The sequence below is a fragment of the Calliopsis andreniformis genome, chromosome 4 (genome assembly GCF_051401765.1).
Source record: "Calliopsis andreniformis isolate RMS-2024a chromosome 4, iyCalAndr_principal, whole genome shotgun sequence".
NCBI lineage: Eukaryota > Metazoa > Arthropoda > Insecta > Hymenoptera > Andrenidae > Calliopsis > Calliopsis andreniformis.
In genome coordinates this window covers 5,965,458-5,990,897 of record NC_135065.1, presented here as the reverse complement: position 1 = coordinate 5,990,897, position 25,440 = coordinate 5,965,458, and the positions used below count along the sequence as shown (strand labels likewise).

Below are 25,440 nucleotides of genomic sequence, written 5' to 3'. Positions count from 1 at the left end.
CTTCTTTATGATAATAAGGACGTCTCTATGAACGATCTTCTGGATATGTAATCTCCTGATAGAGGAGCCATGATTTCTGAGATTTCTATTTGTTAATGAATCTTTTGGGTATGCAATCTCCTAATCGAGGATGTTTTATTTCTGTGACTTTGATTTGTTAATGAGTCCTCAGGGTATGTGATTTTCTAATCGAGGAGCCTTCATTTCTGTGACATTTATTTCTTAATGAATCCTTTGGACATGTAGTCTCCTGATCGAGGATTCCTAATTTCTGTGATTTTTGTGTATCAATGAATGATTGAAGTTTAAATAAACCGAGGGGATGAATTCTGAATTTTTTTCTCCACGAAAAAGATTACTGTCTTAAGCATTACATTTTTATTATTATTGCGAGCTTTTTGGTTAGATCTATTGCATATTATTTCAAAGTGTTCACTCGTATTATAATCCTATGAATAAAAACTTAATTTCGATTTTTTATTATCATTAAGATACGGTAACCCATTGAGCTAAATAGGATCCCAGAGGTTTCATGTTCCAAGTAGCAGACATTAATATTATTAAGTAATTTATGACACGCAAAGTGAGTAGAGTAGGTGAAGTGTCGGTGTTTTGACAAGAACGTTACTAAAATTGATATCCTTCACGAAGGTTAAAAGTTACACCGTTATTTCAACCCCAGCTCTTCACTGACAGCAGCAGTGAGCAGGAAAAATGCTTTTAGTACGCCCTCACCCTCGAGGATGCGTTTTCAACGGAGTGTTCAACTAATTTAACTCCGGCTTGAAAACTGCACCGCTGGGATCCGCGTGAATTTGGCACTCAAAACGGAAAGGTCGTGCATGCTAAGGACACGGGGGGTTCTAAATAACACGAAGCACAGAGAAATGTATTAAAAGTCACTCTTGTCAGGCTTATACGTATTTAATACCTGCATGATTTTAATCTGGGATAATTATTTATACTGCGGTAGAAAAGGTGCATTAAATGCTGCTAAGAATACAGGAAAACTTGACATATTAACGAATAAAACGAAAATTAAAATCTTTATTTTTTTTTAATGGTACCTTGTCTATTGTCTATATGTATATATAGATATTTTTTTAAGGGAAACGACAGAAAAATTGATAGAGTTAATAATTTACATACCTACATATAGAATATTCACGCTATTAATTATCAAGTGCTTCTCATAAGTAGTAGATTTCTGAGGAAATTAAAAGAGAAATCAATAGTTCAATAGCGCAGAAATTAAAGTTTCTTTATAATGACTTTCACATCTCTTTAACTTTATCCAGCATTAACGAAAATAAAACAGTTCTCAAAAAATAAAAACTTGTATGCATCACGAATAATCGTACAGGCAATTTTGACTCCTCTGATAATTCTATTATCAAATTCTATGACACAACAAAATCACTCCAATACCTGGAATATGATATGTCACAAGTGGTCCCGCTACAGAGCAAGAACCCACAAACAGTCCACTCCCCTTCACTCACCAGTCATTAACAATTTCATTGATACCAAGAAGGAGCAAATTGTCGAACTAATAAATCAAGAAGAAAAGGAAAAGAATCGCTCTCATTAGCGCACGCAGCCCCTCATCAGCGGGACCGCGGCAGTGAGAAAATAGACCAATGGAAGAGTGGAGACAATAAAGCAGAGGAAGAAACAGGGGATGAAAAACAGGTTCTTCCCTTTAACAGAGCCTCGTATCTCTGCTTGTTTACTACCGCCCTGCCACCAGCGACCTGGCAAAAGTCGAGCTCGCGGGACAATCCCGATCGATGTACGCTACCCCGCGGCACCCCCACCCCCTTCTCGCCATCTCGTCATTCTCGTACCCTGCCGGTATTTTTCTCCGCTCTCCACCCCCGGGCCACCCTGGCTGCCGGCTCGTGACCCAATTCGCGATAGTAGGCGGCCGTGCTATCTACATATCTCGCTGCCGCCCCCCTCGGCGCTGCTCGGGGTGCGCGCATGCTGGATTCACAACGGGCGTTTTCTCGGGATCTGGAAAGAAAGGAAGCTCTGTTGGGATCAAGGGGTGAAGCATGCCAGTGTACAGGGCGAGTCTCGTAACTGTATCACTTCAATTTTCTTGTAAGCTATTTGTTGCGGAAGAAAATGTTTCGAACGAAAATTGTTTGGTATCAAGAGAAGCATACCAAAAAGGGCAGTCTTGACATGGAGTAAGTTGAAGGAGTTTTTTTAGGAAACAAATAGATTAAGGGAAATTCAAGTGATATAGGTGAGAGACTCGTCGTGTGTACCGAGTTGAGAGCTAGGTACACGATGTAACTAGCCTGGAAACACTTCACGAGGCTGTGGTTATAGTGGATGTGTTTTTGACGAACTGGTGGTCTAGCGAATATGTCTGAACTTGCCTCGCTTGTATGTATGATGAATACCTAGTTCGAATATATTTGTTAGAACATCAGTTCCTCAGGAAACGTATCCATTCTAGACAATGAGACTTACTTTGTGCTGTGTCTCGTGATTAGTGATAGGACCAGACTACTTGGAATCATTTTGACTCTTATTCGATCTTTGGAGAGACAAAGAAATTCAAAATTATTCCATGTGTCTTCAAATCCATCACGTGCCATGGGATAGGTTACGAAATAAGCCTCATTATATGAGGAATACTTAGGGTGCCAACACATCACTGTCACGTCACGTGAAATCATCTTACATATTATAGCAAAATAGGTCTGATACAATGGGAAAATCTCGGCTCAGTATCGATTTATTATAACATGTAACGTGAGCTCACATGAAGTGACAGTAATGTGTTCACAGCCTTATCCCCATACACGATACGACCAGGCTCGAGACATGCTCCATGAATCGATATCAGTAAATCCTAGAAGACATGAGTCTCCCCTTTTCTCTGTATCACCAAGCTGAACATTTTCTACCTATCTAGGATAAATTGAGTGTTTCGATAGATGTAACTCATGTAGTAGTATAAATGAAATTTTAGCATACAAGTAGAGTATAGGCAGACTTTTTTTGTATTAAAACCAGTGTTCACATCTGGATATTCTTCTCGATGCAATTTCGCTGTTGCACTCCCTGCACTGCAACGACAAGATCTCGTTCATACGACCGATGACGTATCAATCTGTATTTATCTTACAGTCAAAATATGTTAAAGAATTACAGATATGTCATTAAATGTTTACCTTGGTGATACAGAGGAAAGAGAGGTCTCATGTTTCCCAAGTACTCAATGATACCGTCTCATGAGGCAAATCTCGAGCTTGGTCGCATCGTGTATAGAGCGCTTCAGGGAGATAATACTTTCTACGAAGGGGTTGAACAGCCTTCTGAATTAACACTCAAGAGAAGCGTGTAATATTCGCGTTCAAGGGTGAAAATCGGTGAGCAGAGGGAAACTCCAGCACGCGTTGGGGTTCTAACATGTATCGAAATTATGGTACAAATTGGGGTGCGAATGTCCTTAGACAGGGAGGGTGAATGTTTAGATGGGGTGTGTAATTTATAATCAAAGTGGTTGATTTGCTTAAGAATAGATGGCAAGCGTGGAATAGCAGTTTTCCAGCTGAGCCATCGCTTTAGGAAAATGGTTTTGAAGATCGGTCGCTGCGCGCGCAGGGGATGTAACCCTACAGTGGTTCTCTGCGTGCTTTTTCGTGCGTTATTGACTCCGAAAATGTAATTTCGACTGGCTTTTTACTAGCCTTGCTGCTAAATTAAAAATCTATTTTTATTCTATTTTTCAGTTTTCCTTAAAAACACACTTTTTTTAATCGTGTCACTTTTAAAATACATCTACAATAAACAACATATCAAGAGTACAGAGTACTCTCGATACTCAAGACTACCCCTTCCTAAGGGGTTAAATCCCGACTACCATGGAAATACCCAAACATTTCAAATCGTCATCTCACGATTACATGACTGTCCATATCACCCTGAATTCTCCACCCAAAAACTCACAGCAAAACTACCCTCCACTCATTCAATCCTGTTTAACATCCCCAGTGACAAGGTCCACGGAAGTCAGAGAGATCGCGAGGCGTGTTAAACCTCGCTAAACCGTTCCACTCTCTCGATCTCCGTTTATCTTCCAGATTCGACTGAAAGAGGCGTAATCTGCGTCCCGGCGGCGTGAATCGTCCAGTACAATGGCGGGACGCACGATATAAGCGCGAATCTCCTCGTAGCTCTCGAAAGGCAGAAAAGCTGGAGAGATTAAGCTCTTGTTACCCGGGTAGGGAGGACAATTCTTTCTCATACTCGCGAATCTGGCGCGTTCCACCGGGCAGAAACAGTATCGTTTGTTCGCGGATGCTACCCTCGCTGTGACGACGCACGCGGGGGTGTAAAGGGGTGGATAAGCTGAAACGGTCTGGTGCGACGGCTTTCACGATAAACAAAGTGCCCCTGTCGCGCACCGACGAAGCTTATGTTTATTCGACGGGGAGGGATAAGAAGCGGTGTGATTTTCATTGAAAACCGATAGTTCCTTGGCTCTGCTCTTCTATCTTCAACGAACCTCTGCAACCTTTTATTCCACTCGGTTTTTTTCCGTGCTGGATACTTTTTGGGGTAAATATTTGGGATGCAAAGATTGCGGACGCTTTGGGACTCAGGGTAGTGTTGCGTTGAAAGTTGCAGTAGTTTGCTTAGATTCGTTTGGTGAATTGAATTCGAAGGCTTTTAAAGAGTGCAGTGTTTTAGTTTGGTAAAGTAATTATGTGGAGGGAGCTCTAGTTGAGCAGGTTCTGAGTTTATTGAAGGGTTTCATTGAAACAACTAGGAGGCAGAAGTGGTAAAGTAAAGATCATTTCTTTATCTCATATTTTCTGGAGAATATAGTATCTTACAGGGTGGTTAGTAAATTCTGTTGTTTTTGAGTAAAATCTAACATACCGAGTGTTAGTATAATGAATACAAAATATTGGAGAAAATATAGGTATTTGGTATTTTTCTATTATACCTGCAATTGTTCTGTTTATAAATATTTAGACATAACAGTGAAAAGAAATCTAGTAAGAAAATCAATTCTAATAATTCGTTCCTACTTGACTGCTTCTCAAGTGATTCGCAGAAAGCTCAAAAGCATTCAAATTAAAATATATCATGTCATTTGAAGCATGAAATCCCATTGAACTGACGCAGTGGATGGTCAGGTCCAGAAAATCCAGAAATTTCTCAACTTTTATCTCAGCGATCCAAAGTTTTTATTTTTATTTCTCCTTTGCAAGAAAGTCGGCTCGGACTATTCTCGTGGCAGGATTACAGTGCGGATGGGATTCCTTTCTCCAGCGATTTGATAATGGAAAATGCGAGCCGTGGAACTGGCGAGATATCCCTGAGCCCTGAAGAAAAGTCGAACTGGTCCACGCTTCGCCGCCGTTTAAACCTTTCAGAACATTAAATTCTACTTTACTTAACTTCCTCGCGGTTCGTCGGTTCCTCGCAATGCAACGAAGTTCCGAGCGACTTTCAGCGACGCGTTTCCGCCTGGTTCTTCGTCAATTAACGATTCTTAGGTAATTAGCAGGAAGAATATTCCATTTTGCGACATTCTCGGCTGGATTGCGCGATTTATCTTCGGTAGAAACAGCTTCATACACTTTCTTGAGCGTTTAATAAAACCAGTAGTAAAAAACATTTATAGCGATTCACAAGTTTGTCGTGAGAAATTAGAGTCACGTCTTCAAACTCTAAAGACATGTTACAGTTGGTATTCAAACTGAGGATATTAAAAAAGAATTAAATATTGAAGTTAGAAATGAGGCAGACGAAAAAAGGAAACATTCTACTACAGTGGATTTTGCAATTAATTAATTCTGAACACAAATTAATTTTACGATAACAAATAAGTATCCATTCATTTAGAAGACGTTCATTTAAAAGTTGCCAAGTTACTCCACTATAATCTGGCAGAGCACCTGTCCACAAAATTCCTTATATCTCATACAGAAAGAGAGACACAGCATATATTTATATAAACATTTTCATCCTCTTTAAATGCACAATCAGCTTCCAAAGTGGGTCCCAGATATTACATCACACCCTCTATGAACACTTTTTCATTCAGCATACCGTCAACAAGGCGCAATCTCTCCCCACACCTCTAAACATCCCATTGCCTCACCAACGATTCCTCCTCCAGTGTTCCATCAAATTGCATCGACTTCCGGCAGCTCCCGAGGAACCATTCGTCAAAGCTTCGACAGTTGCATGAAATCGGCCACGCGTCGCCACGCGGCTTAGAACCAGTTTCGATTTCCTCGAGCCAGAGAGGCGAATTATTTTCCCCAGGGTTCCGTGCCATTTGCATTTCCAAACCATCGACGTTTCAGAGTTTTCGCCCGGACAGCGGATGCCTCGACGAGTCGGCCTCTCACCCGCTTTGACCCCGATTATCATGCGTACGGGCACGAAAGCAGGGCAGGAAGAGAAAAGAAACGAGTGTCGGTGAATCACGATCGAACAGGAAATGGTTGTCGATACGACGTGTCGGGATTCATTTTTATTTTTTTTGCCTTTTTATTGCCCTTCCGTTTCGTCGCGTTTCCTGCCTGGCTTTGTTTCGCTGGAGATCGTTCGTCGCGAATTTTGATCAGTATCGAGTCGTCGACGAGAAAAGCAGATTGCCGAGGTGCTGTGAAAAATCGAAGGACAAGGGGGGGAGCTTCAGGGAACAGGGACGATGAATATATTCATGCTGGTGGTAACTTGTGGGAAGGCTGTCGGTAATTGTCACTTTTTGAGGTGGAAGCTATTCTTCTGGGATTTGAGGTTCGACTGTGATCGATGCTTCCTGCTTCTGGTGAATTTGTACCTGTTTTGGGAGCGTGGTGGTTAGTTTCGAATGGAAATTAAGCGATAGTGTATCGAATTGATATTGATCGATTTTTGGGGGACTCCCAGAGTATTTGGAAAAGTGTGACGTAGAAGACGGGAGGCAGAGATGTAGCTGTCACGTAAATATGGTAACTTATTGATTTATTTTTTGTTGTCGAATGTGGAAGAAATTTAATGCCACAGGTATGAAATAAATAATGTTCCAAAAATATAGACTATAGAAACAAATATGTCGCTTGTTTCTTGTTCTTTGTACTTATATAGATAATTTAACATGAATGAATTTATTATGTAATGAGTACATAACTCGTTAAGTGGAATATATTAACAACCTGTTTTGAAAGTATAGGTTGCGAGTAAAATTTTCTGCTTATATTGCCATAATTCTCTTCCACATTTCACTTTCGCTAATTAGATAAATCAAATATAGGTAATTATCTTCTTAATCATTACTCACTTCTCTTCAGTAGAATTCTTCATTTCTCCCTTTCTACTATATCTATTATCGCTTCGATACAAAAAGTACATAACCCTATCCAAAGTACATAAATCGCAAAAACAAAAGGTCATTACTACATTGCGAAATCTTATGCACTTAACATTTAAAAACATACAGAATATAAAAACTAGAGTGCAAATTATAGTATCTGAAAGTTGAAAGAAATTTTTACTCAGCTTCCATTTCTTCAACGGCGTTAAAAACGATACAAAATTGCAGAAAAATCCGCAGTCTAGTCATCGCATAAGAGGATTCTCGCTGAGCCAGAAGGAAGAAAAGGAGACAGAGATAAAACTTAGCCAGAAACTCAATAAACGCTTACGTGCAAACGTTTATTTTCCATCTGGCGATCGGGCCCGCATAATCCCGAATGGATTTTATCGATTTCGATAGCAGGACAGGGGGAGGGGGTTCAGATGGCCGCATCGTCAAACGCCAATACGCTGCTCTCGAATGTGCGCTCGTCGCCATGACTGGGTCGAGTTTCGAAACTCCACGGCTGGAGACCGCTTATCGGAACAAGTAAAGGAGTCCTGGCGAATCCTAACAACGGAGGAAACAACGAGCTAGGAAATCGAGTTGCGACACGAGGCCCTGGCACCGGATGCAACCGACTCTGGCCCGCTCCAGGGCAGCTTATACCTTCCAGAGGTGCCTCGTGTGCCAGGACGCTAGAATATGTAAACGCGCACTGGCGTCCAAAATTATCGAGCGATACTGGTCTCGCACCTTCCCTGTAATTGGGGGCCAAGATAAGTACATTGTTTAAGGTGGAAACTCTGTACTGTATCCCTTACCTTTGGAGTTAAATATTCTGTATATAGGATACTATAACAGTGGCACAGAGATTTGTCCACATGTACTTAGAATACTTATTATTTGGATGTGAGAGCTACTGTGACACCCATAGGTACCTTTTTATATTGTATATCCTATTTCTGAATTTTATTTCTCATTTGTCTTTGGCTTCCATAATTTTTATACATGAAAGTTAAGCATTTCTAGGATTGTAACACGTGAATTTAATAATCCTTCGTTACTAAACTTGCTTTCTATGGTAAAAAAGGTTGTGGGTAGTGTGAAACAGAGTTTCTGTCATAATCTAGGAGTTTATTAAACTAGAACACTTCGTTTTTTTAACTTTATGCTGAAGTACTTAGGATAAACATAGCAGTAAAAAATCAGAACAACATAATTCAAATAACAAACGATAAAAATTAAGAAAATTTATAGTACAAGATACTAATAATCCTCACAGTATGTATTAACAACGAATAGCTATTTTATCTTCTCACTCGAAGAAATTCTATAACTCCTGCATACTTGCATAAATTTCCTTGGAACACCCGTCAGCGAAAGCTCAGTCACAGAAATTCTTCTTAGTGCACAGCAATTCATGGAGCGACACGAAATAGAAAATGGGTCAATACGATCTCACGAAGGCGGCTGTCTATTACCACGGAAGGGGCTTTTTATAAAGTCGTATCGAGCGCGCTTTTTCGTTCGCAAGTAATCGCGTTAGGAAACGTCCAGCCCCCAGAATCCGTGTCGCCGCATATCGATTAAGTTCGTCGAGAGGAAATTTCGGAGCGAGAATTACCTTGGACCTGTCGCAAACGACGATTTATGTGCTCTGTATCTCGTGGATGGGAATCAAATTCACGCGATAAGGAGCTTATTTATCGCGACGATTAATATTCGGCAGGAATTTAGAGTAATTCCCTCTACTGCTTTGTTTGCTAGGTGCTCGTCCCTCGAGTTCCCATTTCTTCGCATAGGATTAGTTCTACGTTAATTATTTCATGCATTACATAGTGGTTTAATTTCACAAGGATTAGAATTGAAGAAATTAGAAGTGGAATGAAGAGAGATACTCCAAATTTTCTTTACTTACTGTATATGTATTAACGATTCTACTTGCTTAGAAAGTAACAGAATTGAAGCTATTTATTCTATTCTCGAGGAGTGACGAGTGATCGACAAATCGCGAACGTCAGCCACTTAGCATACGATCAGCAAAGCACATCATGAATTTTCACGGGCGTTAGCCCTCTTATTACTCACGCGAGTTCCGGCGCGAGCCACCAAGCGGACCTCAGCACGCACCTTAATCGTATGCATATTAAGCAGAGCGTGTTTCAATTAAATCGCACATTCCAGCGACGAGGTTCCTCGAGCGTGTCCATGAACAAGCGTACTAACGTGTCACGCAAGTGTCGTACGCACCTGCGACACGCGCGGTTTAATACTTGTCTGGTCTACCAGAACGACCCACACCAGACACGGAAACTATCTAAGACATTGGGTTTATGCTAATTAATAATACTGTCCATTCATTCAGTGTTTGAGAATTTTATTTTTAGAAATATTTTTGCCTATAATTCTATGTATGAAGCAGGTTCTGCTTCTTTTTTAAATTTATTTTTAATAACAGTAGGTTGTGACATATTTTGACCGAATACTCAGATCATAAGAATTACGTGTGGTGACTCTGTTTCAAGTGAAGAATAACTCTTCAAATTAGGTTACTAATTGCTAGCGTACTTGGAGGACTCAATTTAATGGTCTCCTATTTATACGCATAAACGATTTCCAAATAGTTCACAAATAATTCAGAGCGTTCAATAAATAGGACAATTCAGGGTGATGTATCCAGTCATTTAACGTAATATTCGATGATTTCACATTTAACAGCACCGAGTTTTGTTAATTCATTTCATTTACTAATTAATTCTTTACTCGTATCTACTTTTTACTTACTGTCTTAAAACCACCACTAAAAATCCCTGGATAACTCACTGCATAATAGCAAAGACTTTATAAAAGCAAATATCCTGTAAATCTAAAGTAACGAGAATATTAAAGAAGATTACTAAAGTCCCACTGTGGATCGAGAAGAAGACGTCCCAGATTTGCTGGGCGTTCCCTAATTAACGCGTGGCTAATTATAGAATTACAGCCATGGGTTCAATGCTCCCTGTCGATACGTCGGAATTCAGGAACCCAGTCAGTCTGCTTCAGCATCAAGGATCGCCTTGAAGACATCCAAGCGCGACAGTATCGAAGCCTTAACCCAGGCACATCAAATCGACGAGGACAAGTCTGATGGTGGTTGCACTGGTTGCTTCATTCGAAATCAGTTCGCTGAGAACGAACGAGCACCCTGAAACTAAACCCCGAACGAATCTGCAAGTTGCGGCTGCCAGTCGCTGGCGAGTGGCCTCCATGTAATCGCGAAATGTCAAAGTTCGCTACACAGTTAATCAATATTACTCCGTGGCCCTTCAGCTGGTGCTGTGACTTCTTCCCCGCAAATCTGTGGATGCCTGTTCGACCTTCAACAAGGATTTTCCAAACCTTTTAGATGATTCCTCGACACACCCATCACGCGTGGGTTAAGGAAATAGGTAAACGATGCTTGAAGAATGGAGTCACTGTCACCAACTGGAGGGAATCGATTAGAAATTCTTAAAGTTGTTGAGTAGTTTCCTATCGATCGAGAGATGGTGCATACTGTTGAACGCTTGGTACTGATTATGGAAATTTAATCAATGTGGTTGTAGCAAGTATCAAAGGAAATCTACTTTCCTTAATGGTTGATAGTGTAAAATCGGGAAGGTGAAAGTATTTCAATTCTTGTAAGTTGCATTTGAGAATGAAATACTACTCATTCTCAAGTCTGGATAGCGTCCAAAAGTAAAGATATGATCTTCAGATGACCCTCAACTGACCCTACACATTACTGCACTTTAGAATCAGACACTGAAACTTGACTCCTTGCCATATTAAGATGAGGGTCATTCAGGGACCTCAATATTATTTCCCCAACACGAACGAACCCAAATTTTCGAATATTCAGATCTGTGACTCACAAATTCCTCCCAGCAGGCGAAAATCTCACCACACCTTCCTCACAAGCAAATCTCAATCTCAATCTTGACCTAGACAAAAATATCTTACTCTTAATTTCCCCAAAAAGCAGCTCAGTAGAAAGATAATACTCCATAACAATACTATCATCGACCTCAAACAATGCCAAAAATGAGCTCCTGGAATGCCCCAGCACCCAGGCAGCATCTCTTTCCTGACACAAATTCTCATCCACGTGAAGCACCAAGGCTCCAACATCAAAGACGCTTCCCCAGGTGTCGTAATTACGTCCAAGCGTCTCGAAGAGTCCCCATCTCGCCAAATCACAGACTCGTGCATGACCACGGAAGGGTCAACGCGTTCCATCCTTCGGTAGCATACCGGTTTCACAGGGAACGCGAGCGAGCAGGCAGGCGAGAGAGAGGACGGCCCCGATCTTGGCTGTCTGGCAAGGACGAGGTCGCGAGCGCGGCCTAATCGCTCCCTGCTCGTCGATCCGCTCGCAGCCAGCTCCGCAAAAGGGATTGTATGCAGCTGCAGAGTGCAGGCGCACCCCCGGGCCAGCACGCGTTATATAGAACGCGCGGAGGCAACGAGACGAACGGAGGGCGCGGGGGAGTAGAGCAGAGCGAGAATGCACGGGAGTAGAAAGGAGAAGAACGTGGGGAGCGAGAGAAAGAGCATCGACGAGAGCGATAGGGACGGAGAAAATAGAAAAGAGTGGGTGGTTACTGGTGCCGGGTCGCGAAACGGGCCGCAGCGAGGGTTGGGAGGGTGGCGAGGATTCGCTTCCGTGTCCCAGTAGCACTAATGACCGCCATCCTCCCCTCCTTCCGTTCGCTTCCCCCACTAACTCGCCCTTGCACTCTCCCTTCCACGATTCAACCCCACCACGAAGGAGCCCCCTCTTTCTCCCCTCCACTCGTGCATCCTGGATGACTCGGTTACGTCACACCTCCACTCTCCCTGCCCCTCTGTCGTTCTCTCACCCTTCCCCTAGAATGACTCTCGCTCCCACCCCCGCGCCTGGTCCCCCTCCACAGCGCCACGTTGAGTCCTGGAGCGGTGTATACACACGCGACGAGTGTGCTATATACCTCTCCGCTATAGCGGGCCAGCAGTCGGCCAGACCGAGGGGAACCCGGCAGTCTCCGCTGGTACACCGAGCTGCGTGTTACCCGTTCGTTCCCTCGCTTTGCTATCACGTTCTCGGCCAGTAATCAAGCGTCGACGCGCGACGTCCCGATCTGACAGACCGAGTCGCGGCGGCACGTTGTCGTCACACGCGAACGCGCTCGCACACTGGTGACCCAGCGACTCGTCGCCACACGTACACTGTTATACACACACTCACACGTCGTAGCCAGCCATACGCGCGCACGGACACGCTCACACCCGCGCGCGTACTCCCAGCGTACGCGGCCGAGGATTAAGCTGACGCGGGAACGAGGAAGATCGCGCGTGTTCCCTCGAGCAGTGCGAGCCGATCGGTGAACGCGCCGTGACCGCGAGCTAGTGTGAAGGAAGAGGCGAGTGTTCCCGTATTCTCATCCAGGAGTAGCACGTGCAGGTGTGTATCTGAACTGCGCGCACGTGCACGGTGCACGCCACTCACGATATGTTGTCAGCCGTGTGTATGTGTGTGCTTCCTCGATGATTTAGGCGGATGGATCAACCGCTAGGATTAAGGGGACAGGTAGGGTTAGGGAGGGTCCTCGGGGGCTGTCTTGGATTTCGCGAGTGTACTTTGTGGGACCTGTCCCGTGAACCAGACTGTTCTCGTGTGTTTCTGTTGAATGCCTTTGGTTTGGGGAGGAACGTGGTTGTGGTATCGTGGAGTCTGCTGGAGGTAGACGATGCAGACTGTTGTTGGAAGTGAAGATATAGGAGCCTATGTTTCGAGTGATCGCGGGGGAAGGACTAGGGGCGAAGGTGGTGGGTCGTGTTGGACTTGTACAACTGTATACACGGTGAAAAGTACAGAGATAGAGAGAATCTGGAGTCATAAAACTGGAATGGTAAATCTGGAAATGTAGGAAAAGAGTGTGACCAAAACTAGACTACAGCATTTCCTTTCTATAAGTTTGTAATTTGTTGTCAGTAAGCATCTGATACCTAAAGGATTCTGTCCTGTGATCAAATCTTCTTTTCATAGCTTGTTTTGGACTTACTGAAAGTCAGAATGATAAGGAATAATAAAATAAACAAGGGCAATTATGAGCTTGTCTCAGAGAATTCTAAAAGCTCTTGCTGTCCATTATATATGATCTCTATTAGACAGTTCACTAATGAGCTATAATATCCAATAGAGAAAACTAAAGGTCATAGAATTGAAACCATGAACATAAGCAAGATCCTATATTCAAGTCAATTGTCTAAAACTAAGAATCTGGCAAAAAGTGATTCAAACTAAATCAATCCCCATTTCACGTCCTATATATTCAATACTGGGACTAAAGATCCCTGTTACTCCAATTCCTTAAAAGTTATCATCTGTCAATTTAGGTAATTTACGACTTCGACTTCTTCACTGACGACTATAACTCCGTTTACTACTTCCAGTAATTTATGACTCTGAATTTTCTCTGTCCCCGATCGTACTGCAGATGATTTGTACCTTCAGAGGGATTCTATCATATACTTTAGTGTCCCTTAAATCCTTTTCCTTTTTCTTTTAAAATCGTGTCCCCAAGGGCAAACTCCACCAGAAGTGTTCCATCACCCAGTAAAAGACCATACAGAACCAAAACACTCTGTCCACTTTGCTACGTGCAGATTTTCAATTTGTTAAAAGCCTCGAGTCTTTTTCTATTTTTTTCTGACCAACATCGACGTATCTGATTATTAGGGGAGTGAGTGTGCCTCTTTAAAGACACGAGCTGCACGCTTCCATCGCGTTATGAACCAGTTGACGCGGTCCACGATGAAAGAGGCTCGTTGCATAAACACCGGGGATGCATGTAGTGAACGATCGGTTGAATGCTCAGTTTGGACGGTGGATAATCGAGGGTTATTCGACGAGGGCCAGTGAAACGTTATTTAAAGTGATAAATGTCGAGTATTGGGCAACATCTACCCTGTTTGACTTCTGGGGTAAACGTTTCACATGGTGGATCGAGTAGGTCTATTTAACCACGCGTTGAAATCACACCCTAATGAGACTTCTAAATTAACGTTATGATTCACTGCGCACTGGCACATTGAAGAATATTTTATGTTTATAATTTATTCCTTCCTTTTAAAGCTTTTGGAAAATGATTGCGTTTGTATATTTTTTGGTGTATTCATTCATCAATACTAGGTTCTTCAATTGTCTCAATTCATTCGTTCAATACAGTATCTTTGTTACTAAATGAAAGAGAGATCAATTCATTAAGTATAATTTTATTATTGTACTTTCAACTTCATTTCTGAATTCCTAAGGATTGTCATGTGTTCATGAGTAAATGCTTAGTAAAATTCACTTATACAAACATGGACTCATGTAAGTCAACCTGTTCGTTCTCATACAAATTCATATAAACAGTGTTTTTTGACCTACTTGCATTTATTGATAGCGCAATATCTTCAAGATTTTTCGTTTCTCTTTTTCCCCACAAACTCGTAGATGTAAACGAACTAGATTAATTTTCGTATTATTTGTCACGTATAACTTCAGCTCACTAATCATAGAATCGTACACGTGGGAAACTCCAAGGAAGTGTCGATAAGGAAACGTGTCTACTTGAGCTGACGTTAGGTTGAAAGGTAGACAGGCAATACCTGACATATTTGCGATAGAACGCTTTCTACACGATAACGTGCTCTGTATCACCGAAGTTTGGGGCGCAGCTGATAGCAGATTGCTGTCCTCCTATTTCAGAGGGTCGTTAGATACGAATTTTCCTTTGATCAGTATGGCTAAGATTACAATACTTTAAATATAAAGATGAAAGAAAAGACAGAATATAAGATATTGCAGTTCAGTCGCTGATAAAAAGAATTCAGGTCGAATCGAAGAGTTTTCTACTTTGAAGATTAGTTTCTAAAAATTTGAATACAGTAGGACGTCGATTATCAGAGTTACCATTAACTTCAAAATTCATGGTCAATTTTTTTAAAAGTTTTGATAAGCTCTTACTAAATGATAGTTTGAAATTTACTTGAGGTCCTTGCATAGTTTCATCTTTAGTACTCTAAATACCTAAAATTCTAAGTAACAAAGTTCAAGGAAAATCCAGTTCACATAATCGACGCTCTACTGTACTTCGAGTAAGTCACTTCTGTCATTCTACTTGCAAAATATAACTCCCCTTTGTTGACCTAGTCAACTAAACCATTCCAGTTTAAAATTCCAATCCCTTCATAGGATTTGTAGCTTCGGAAGATTATTCATTCGCTGAACCATTAAAATTCCAAGCAGGGGGTGTCCACCGAGAACTCTTCGTCTTCCTAAACACGCGGCGCCCTTTGCCATTAAACGCCTCGTAAATATTGACTTACGAGCAAGTAAGCGTCAAGATCGGGTCATCATTTGTACTTTACGATCGTCCTCGTTGACGGCTGTAAATTTGTAACCCGTACGACTTACATTGTTCGTTCTTAGAACCCTTCCAAGTCTGCCATAACCACACGATTTTAAGTCAATACGTCCTGCATTGTTAAAACCTTCATACTTACACATTACTGCATAGTTATTCTTGAGTGCACTCTACCAGGTCTGTCATAAATGTTTACAATCATTTTTGAGTAGTCTACGTAACCTATTCATTCAAAAGTTTCTGTTTTTATAACGAAAGTGTCTTCTCTCTCTATTTTATTTTTTGACCTATTGTTGGTAAAATTTATTCGATTTACTGAAATATTTCTTTGAGGTTACTCAGAGCATTTAACATGAACTAGAGTCCATAAAAAGACACGTGTCAAATATTTTCGACTACTCTACAATCCTCCCAAGTATCATTAAAATCAGAATTTTACACTTCCTGACGTGCAATCAATATTTATCAAAATACTTGCTAATCAATATTCTCTACTGTATTCTTATTTCCATTATACTCAACATGCACAGCTCTAAATACAAGAAACTTTGAATACTCCAAGCTCGTTTAATCGAGCTCCTACTGCAGACCATCCCCACCTTGGTTTCTCATTTTTCCTCACTCTCCTCGGTCTCCACTACGAATCCCAATCAAAGTACCCTGCACCTGTCAAAATCCCAAGAATTCCAAGCCCTCGATCGCGCATCCTCCGATGATTTACGCGTTTCATTAAATCGAGCCGTCGAAGCAGCTCTGGCACGCGAGCGTTCGCTCCATCCGCGAAACGTCGAGCCATAAATCGGCGGGGGGTGAATAATTGACGGGAGAAAGGTGGCCGCGGGGTTCGACTTTGCGTATCGACGCGACCCGATCGTCCTGAATAGAATCTCTCTTCGAGAGGCTCGCTTCCGCGGCGAAGGGATAGCGTCGGGAACGCGGCAGCGCTCGCGAGCCCAGCGTTTTGCAAACTTAATTGGCGAGGGAGATCGTCGGATTGATTGCATTGTAGGGCCTCGCGCAAACGAAGATCCTCTCTCTGCTTTCCTTTTTCCGTTTCGCAATCGAGGAGGGGGCTCGTTTCGGCGGCGAGATATCGATTCGCAGGGATTCCGCGGTTCCGAGGCGTTGCGAAATCGCCGCAGATGCCGCCGCCATCCAGCGATATATTTAAGCGAGAGCTGCTATTGGTACACGGACCGGAATCTGGGCCAGTTACAACACCTGTCGACGAGCAAGGGACAGTCCCGAAAGTCTCGACACAATCGGTCGTTGAATGCCAAGTTTCATCGAGGTCTTTCGTTCCTGAGATCTTGGAGGAAGGAAAGACGTGAAGCAAAGATTTACAGTTTTCTCTGAGGACAAATTGTGCAAGATTCGTATGGTGATTTGTTGAGAATTTCAAACTTGTTTGAATGAATAAGTACGAGAGGATCTGTATTACAAGAAAGTGACAGGTTTAATTGGAAGCATTGATCGAATGAGTATGTTTATACAGTATCGTTCATAAGTATTCAATCGATTTTACAAGTTTGGAAAATTGCAGGTTTATTGGTAGCAAACGATATTTATTCCTTAGACTAACCATTAATGACTGCTAATAATACAGTTACTGTAATTAGTATATACTTAATTTTAAGACATAATACGTCAGTTACTACAAAGAAACCTGTATTTTTCTCAACATGTCACACTGTTCGAATACTTATGGCTGATACTGTACATACACATACAGTACTGTACAAATTTAATTATTAATAAATTGACAGAGAACAGATCTTGCACAAATTATGCTAAAAAAATATGTAGGTCGAAATAAGGAAATGATCCCTCTATATTTTTCTTTCCTCTAAGGCTGAGATGTCTATTTGCCTGGTTTTTTGGAATTTTGTGTGTAGAGTCGTGCAGTGATTGTTTAGATCACTGGTACTACAGTTCATGGCTAAGTGCTACCTGAGGAGCGTTGGGGCATTTCGGAGCAAGTGCGTGGGAGGTGCAAGTGTGCAGTGTCGATCGTATAGGTAGTAATTTAGGGTCGTGGTTTCATGCTTCTGTTTCCGTGAAGCCTAATCTCAGTAGAATCTTGAGTTTTCTTAAATATCAATTAGTACATTGAATTTTTACCAACAGGAATTTTGTATTTTGCATATGAGAACAGTGTTACTTGGAAAAATTGATCCTATAAGACATCAGGAAAGTGGACAAAAATTCAACCCTAAAAGATTCAATCAATTACAAATTAATCTCGAATAAACTAGATACCAAAAGACACTCATTATAAATAAAAATAGGTTTTCTTGGTGAAGACATTAGGTTTAAACTATTTCCTAGATTCTTTTTTAGAATCAAAATAGTAATTTTGTATACACTATTTTTTTTAAACCCTCATACACAAGATATCAAAGACAAATGTCTTACATTCTCTATGCTCTTAACCATAAGTGATACGAAATTACATACTTGTCTCGAAACGAACACCTGTAGTTTCCACAAGGGGAAAAGATGCCGAATGTTTATAGGAAGCTATGCACATGTTCCGTGTGTTTCTATTTGGATTCAGGATGATAAGCGTTCCGCGTCGAGAAGTAATAGGCACTTTTAACGCTGTTATGATTGTAAGCGAGCAGGTTTACGCAATATAGAATCCCAACGCTGATACATTACCATCATTACTGCGTTGTTCGTAATCCTAGACGGTAGTAAAACGAATATCGCCCGCGTCATCTAATAACACCATAAAGCGCGGCTCCTCTTATTATAATAATTACAAGCAACGCGCTAATCAGGTAGAAAGCTGTTATTTAAGAAACCGTTTGCATAGCCACTAATTATTTCACGTTTTATGCCACTCATTGTCGCTTTAATTATTTTCTGACTAAGCATATTTACTCATTCATGTAGTCGAGATCATATTCTCAAGGAAATCGCTCAGGAGTTCGCAGGGCATACTACAAACATCGTTTAAAGTCGACGTAGTTTACTCTTATAATTGGCCATTCTACCTTATCGGTTATTTGGAGTAAAGGAAAGTATTTGATAAACTTGTGTGAGTCATTGAAAAGGGAAAAACTACTTTAGCTCAATTACACTTGAAGAAAGTAGTTATAGATAGTGAATGACGAAACAGCAAAAGGCTGCTCTAAAAGACTGATGCATAATATTCTTGCTCTATAAGCTTAGTGTTACATCCACTGACATTCATAATTTAGTTAAGATACTGGATAGCCAATGCATGAGTTAACATCAAAAATGTGTTCCTCGCCATAAACTCGTCAGTAAATCATAAGTTTATAGTACAGGAACAGTGTACAGTGAAACGAGACAGTATGAATTTATAAGTAGTCACAGTCAATAGAAGTCACTGTCACGTGAATTATCGATTTAAATCACTCACGTCTGAGAAGGAGCTGAATCCTTAAATTAATCAGGCTCTTAAATGATTCCACACAAGAGCAAGAAATTCCTCATTCTTCCAAGTCCACAGAAATAACTCCTCTGACGCAAGCACACTTAATTCGCTCCCAGCGGTAGTTAATAAACTGTTACAACGTGAAACGTTGCTCATATCCGTTTACGACTGCATAACTATAAATCCAAGACGCGTCCTCCTCGGCGGAGGAGCATAGAAGAAGGCAGCGTGTCAGCGAGGAGAGGTCGTTTCCTCAATTAGGTGACTGTTCCTTTCAAGATCGCGAATGGAAGAGCCGAATTACGTAACCCTGCGCTCGTTTTCCATCGTTATCGCCGCTGATAAACAGACAAATGTTTGCATGTACAATAGGACGTGTCTCTGCTGAAATTTGTATGCATTTCTCTATGCGTTTTTCCCTTATATCCTCCAGATAATAATAACCATTAGCAGGGTTAATTATCGTTCTTATCGCGAAATTTATCTTTTCAAGGTTAGCTGCGCTCAGTGTCCATTACCAGGATATTACCGCGATCACACGACGCATTATCCCTACCATTCCCTCGTTTATGAATTAGGGTTGCGACCAGTAACGGGTTTGTTTAACCTGTGGTTCGCCAAAGATACTGGGCGACCCCGCGTCAAAGGACTGCCTGGCTTGAAGGGTTAACTGAATGCCTTTTGTCCTGCGAGCTTCGATTAAATGGCTGGTGTAATCCTCAGGTTAATGGAGGAGCATTTATGTGTGTTTGCTGAGGATTGTGGCGTGAATCGGGGGTTGTGTAGATAATGAAAGGTTTGGGATTTTGGAGGGCCAGTTTGGTGTGATGTACAACCCTTTTTGGGTTCCCTGAAGGGAAGCTTTGAATCAAAGATTACGAAATTTTTTATGAAGTCTATTGTTAGTGTGAATACAGAGCATATTGAAATATGCACGAAGCAGTTGTTCCTTTTATGCCAGACGCGATTAATCGTAATGTAATAATATTAGAGACACGTCTGTTAACATTATGGATAAAAGGATTCGTAATTAAAATTCGTCCCACTTCTCGTACAGCCTATTTAAAGTCAAAAACATAAAACTACCTCTGCATTACCAGAGAATAGAAGTGAGTCTACATCTGTTAATTCTATAACCAGATTTCGTTTCCTGAAAATTCTATTACTTTCACGACAATCGTAGATATTAAACCGCCACAATGCCCCCAATCGCCATCAAATCAGATCTTCCAGAACGCCCGAAACGAGACTTTTCAGAAACCCGAAACTCGAGGCTCTTGTCGAATTTTATCGATTCATGAAAGCATAAAAGTAACGTTTGCAATGGAACGTGGTGCTAAAAGGAGAGAAATGGGTGATAGGAAGGGAACCGAAGGAATCACGGGCGCTATCGAAAGTGGAGCAATGGTCGAGGGTTTCCGGGACGAGAGGAGAGCGCTTCGTGCGACAATCGATCGGCGGTCTAATCGATTCGATACTCCCACGCCCGTTCCAATCAGTGGCCGCACGAGTTACACAAGAACTCCGCGATTGGTCGATGCTCGGTCGTGCGCTTCGTTTTCGTTTTGGCATCATCTATCGTATTTTCCGGTAAGCCATAATTTTCGAACACGTTTAGAGACCACCCCTCCCCCTTTGTGTTCACCGATATCCGCGCGAATTTATGGCACGACACTCCTTGTATCCACTGCACGAAATTCCCTTACTCCCCTGACAACCATGCTCTATCGTACTCGGTAATTTCGTGACTGGAAATTGATAAAAGGTGTAGCTTCTGCAACGCGTGTTGGGTAATCTTCAATGGAAAGGGTAGAGACAGGGTAGAAATATGGAATAGGGCAGAAATTAGATACCAAGCTTTGATCTGTAGATAGTTACATGATTGACAAAAGATTCCAAAAGAGGGAGATATTACACAACTGCTAGCTATGTTCATTAGCATTCTTTTTATTGGGATGAAATTAGGTCATGTAACAATCTTTGAAGAAGCCAATGAAGTATATTATTCTACAATAGTTGTAGTTTCAGGTGCCTAGTAAGGATTGGAAGTACATAAAGTAAATGTCCCAATACCTGGACACTTAAGATACATGTCCCAGTAAGTAAACTAAAAATGTGTGTCCCGATACTTGAATTACATTCCAGTAGCTGAATATTCTATTTCATTTTTTGTTCTGTCGATATTGTTTTTATTAGGTACACAAGAATTCAAGCTCAAAATTAAATAGAATTTCCATTACTGTCCAAGTACTGGACCATAGACTACTGGGACATTTACCTTATGTCCTATTTCAGACTAATTTAACTTGAGTGAAGTAACTTAGCAGAACTTGAAATTTTAATTCCCTAATTTTATTACAAATCTACGAGTAAATATACAGAACCCTCTGTTTTGAAGTTCAATTCGCTACCAATGGGTTCATTAAACTCTGCACCACGTTGCCACCACTTAAATAAAGTTGCGGTACTTTGAATTCCTTGTTACAACCCGCATCCTTCGTGCCTCGAGCCAGCGGGATCCCGTTAAACTATCGATCAGTCGATACGAAAATTCGTATCGCGCGAACAATGAATAATCACGCATTGTTGCAACCTCCTATTACGCTGGCTGGCATGTTTGCCACCGCGTGTGTGTCACTAGTACCGCTATCTTCTACGCGATATTGACCATTAGCATCGTCGCCGTTATTGCTGTCGACTTGTCCTATTATTATCGCGACCTGTTCACATTTCTTTATCTCCTGCGAGGTCGACCTCGACTTTGTTCTTTTCAATGTTCCCCTAATTTATATCCACTGTCCTGTATGATTAGGCGATTGTCATATATGATCATCCATAGGCTTTAGAAATTTGTTGAATCTTCAAATTTTCATATCTCATATTTTGACATTTTTAAATTTTCAAACTTCAAATTCTTTAATTTCCAAATTGTTAAATAGTGAAGTTCCAAAGTTGCATAATATCTAATTCACAAATTTTCAAACTCACAAATTGCCTAATTGAAAATTTTCAAAGTTCTTCAAGTTTCAAATTTTAAAATATTTAAATTTGTATTGCCTTTCAAGATAACTTTTGGCTAATGAAGTCGAACATACATAAACAATGAAAACTGTTGGTATTCTTAAAGAAAACCACTTTGCAGAAATCCCTTATTCTATAATCACAGAAAATTTCATATACAGAATTTCATATACAATGAAGGTTCAAGAAGTTCATGGTCCAATGTTCATACAAAATTTTCCCCCTTCGACCCTAAAAATGACCACCCCTGATTTACATACATTTTACACAGGAAGCAAGAAACTAAAAAAATCAAATTCCCAAGTAAAGAGACCTCGTCATCCCCCGCTTAAAATTCAACGAAACCAGCATTATATCCAAGCTCATTTAAAAATGAAAAGACCGTCGTCTTGCCATTACAGCGATAGTATCGATCGATAAGGGGCAGTTAGAATACGGCAGGAAAAGCTGACAACGTTGAGTCGCGAACGAGAAGTCGTTTTCAACCGCGTCATCGATCCAGAGCGTGGCTGTGTGCCGTTATTGAAGCCATACTTCTCCGTAGCACCTCATGCTAATGAGGTTAGTATATCATAACGTCTAGAGAACGAGTGCACGCCGGAGATAAGTCCTTTATTTATACAAGGAATTAGCATGGCCTCGGCGGTACGCGCGTACGTACGCTCGTTGCAGAGGGAGGGAGGGGAATAGGGGGGAACGTGCTATTATTCAATGGAGGTTCGCGTATACAGGTCGCAATAAATTCTGCAAGGTAATGCGTGTACTTCGCCGTCGGAAGTAAATCTCTCGTGTGGCTACGCCTCCTCTAGCTTCCGTGAAACGTAATGTCTTGGTCACTTTCGGGGGTGGTTTTTTTTGAAAAAGTAACACCGAGGGGTCAAAGGTCGCCTCAGAAATGTTCGATTCGTGATATTAATACAAGACAATTTAGACGAAATTTTAGTTCGGGATTGTTTAGGAGCAAGGGTTAATTTTTTTGGAGGGATGATATTGTGAGAAAAATACTCGTAACAATATGTGACTTTTTAATTGATAAATCGTTCATGTTTATGATTCTGGAAAATGAGTATAAATGTTCAGATTGTAAATATTAAGAATCTTCTATTGATTTATGAGATTCTAAAGTACATGTGTGTTGGCGTTACATGTTATACACATGGTATATAGAAGGAAACTTTGTTTATCGATTAAACGATTAAAGTGGACAGTTATGAAAGTTAGAGAGGTCAGATAAAGGTGGACCTATTGTCTTCAGTCTCTTTGTGTTTCCTTCTATTCCTAGTAGTAATTTCGTTCTACACGGAAATTATATCTAGGAGTGGTTATGTGGTCGATACATATGTATGTAGTTCTATAGTAATTTTAGAGCCAAAGTTTCATTGGCACAGTGAAGCACATAACTAAAATTTGTAACGAATTTTCATCTCATTTTTGGCAGCAGTAAATAGGTGAACATTGTGTTGAAGCATTCATATTCAATGTTTCGATTTCAATACCTGTCACTTTCAAGCAATTTACATTGTTATTATAACATTAAATGTGTATTTTCGTTTGTTGAATCATTTCAAATAATCATGTATTATTCAGAGTACTATTCTCGTATTATATAAGTGATACTCTATTATAATATTATAATTACATACCTAATATATAATAACAATTCTTAGTCCTGAAATTAGTAAGGATTATTATTTTACACTAATAGAACACATCACTCTTCTTGTGCACAGAAATCCAAGTCATTTATCGATAAATTAATGCTAGTTAGCTAGAAATGCTAATTAACTGGTTAGAAAAAAAACCATGGCTATCTCAACAATAAAAGTAGATTAACAAATAAACATATACTCGTTTGGTATCGTTAAGTTCTCTTCCTGCTTCCTTATTACTTATGGTACATCATATCTTTTTCCTTCATCTCAGCGAGACCGAGTTTCGGGAAATCAGTATGTTTCCATTGTGTTCATCTCCGTGGTGCGTATGAATGGGCTGGCGTAGAAAGTGTGTCAATGTAGCTCTCCTTTCGAACAAGTGAACTTGTTCGTACGCGTTGTCTGATCGTGGCTGTCATAATTTACTTACTTTGTATTATTCCCTACCTCCGACGTCTCTTGTCATTTCAACAATTAAGATCTCTTCACTAGCACTGATTCCTCTTAATAGCCATCACAATGAATTACAGATCGTGAAAATATCTCTGTTTCTTAAATAAACTCTTAATCGTTCTCCTTTCTCCTAGTATTAGAAGGAAAAGATACCTGTCTGGTTTCAAAGATACAAGCGTTCGATTAATAGTCATCAGCATTTTCTGTTACGCTTAATGAATGTAGTGTATGCTTCCAATCGACGTGATCGTAAATCATTACTGTTTTAATTGAAAGCACAACCGGCTTTTCCGACCACCCGTGCTCAGTATATCAATGAGCCTTAATGGTGGCTATGTTCAATGCACTGTTGAGTTATGCAAACGAATTCTTACTACGTTCTACCTTTTAAGTAGACTTTGCCTATCCAAAAAAACGTTGTTAATATATTTTTGTTTATATACCAGAGTGAAACCTTTAGTATGTTAAATGGGTCAGAAATAAAATTGTTCAGAGTTCATGTTTCAAATATTCAGATTTCAAAATGTTCTTTTACTGTAGAGTGAACGTCTGCAGTTTTTCGTCTTCAAAATTAACAATTAATGTCTTCAAATACAAGCAAAGGCTGTTAACATACTAAAAATAATAGATCGATTACCATCAACAACATGCAACATGTATGAAGCTCGTGAGAGAATAGGACGTAAATAATTCTTAGAAGTGACAGTGAACACAGAGCAAAGGGGAAACCTGGCGACTGTCCTAATCTACCATGGTAGGAATTAATGTTAGGTCTACTCTAATAGTAATCCTCCGCGGCGGCTTCCCTCGCGCAACACACGCGTTTTCACAGCGTACACATGGAACTATCCCTGTGTAAATAAGTAGCTAGAGCACGCTGGCCCATTACGCGATAGGCGTACGTACACAGAGGTCTATCGTAGCAGGTTTCACGACGAACCCTCGCCTGCTTCCGGCCTCCGCGAAACGAGGTCACTGTTTGGGGTTGCGCGACGAAATTGATTAAGACGAAAGGGAGACATTAACGGAAACACTATACGGCCATTTTTGGCTTGCTGGCGATTCTAATGACTTTATAATTGTTTCTTGTTACGTGGGGATCTTGACGTTTATTTTGGTAAATGGATGTTAGCTATGTTGAGCTGTGGTTCCTTGGAAAGGGGATTTCTA

At 40.8% G+C, this 25,440-nt stretch overlaps 1 protein-coding gene across 1 annotated transcript in view; it reads left to right on the top strand.

Annotated features, from left to right (window-relative positions):
• Positions 1-12,380: 12,380 nt before the first annotated feature.
• Positions 12,381-25,440, top strand: part of LOC143178070 (uncharacterized) — a 101,573-nt gene continuing 88,513 nt past the window's right edge. The window contains exon 1 of the mRNA XM_076376504.1: positions 12,381-12,788. The gene's annotated coding sequence lies outside the window, so the exon portion shown is untranslated. The remainder of the gene's footprint in view (positions 12,789-25,440) is intronic.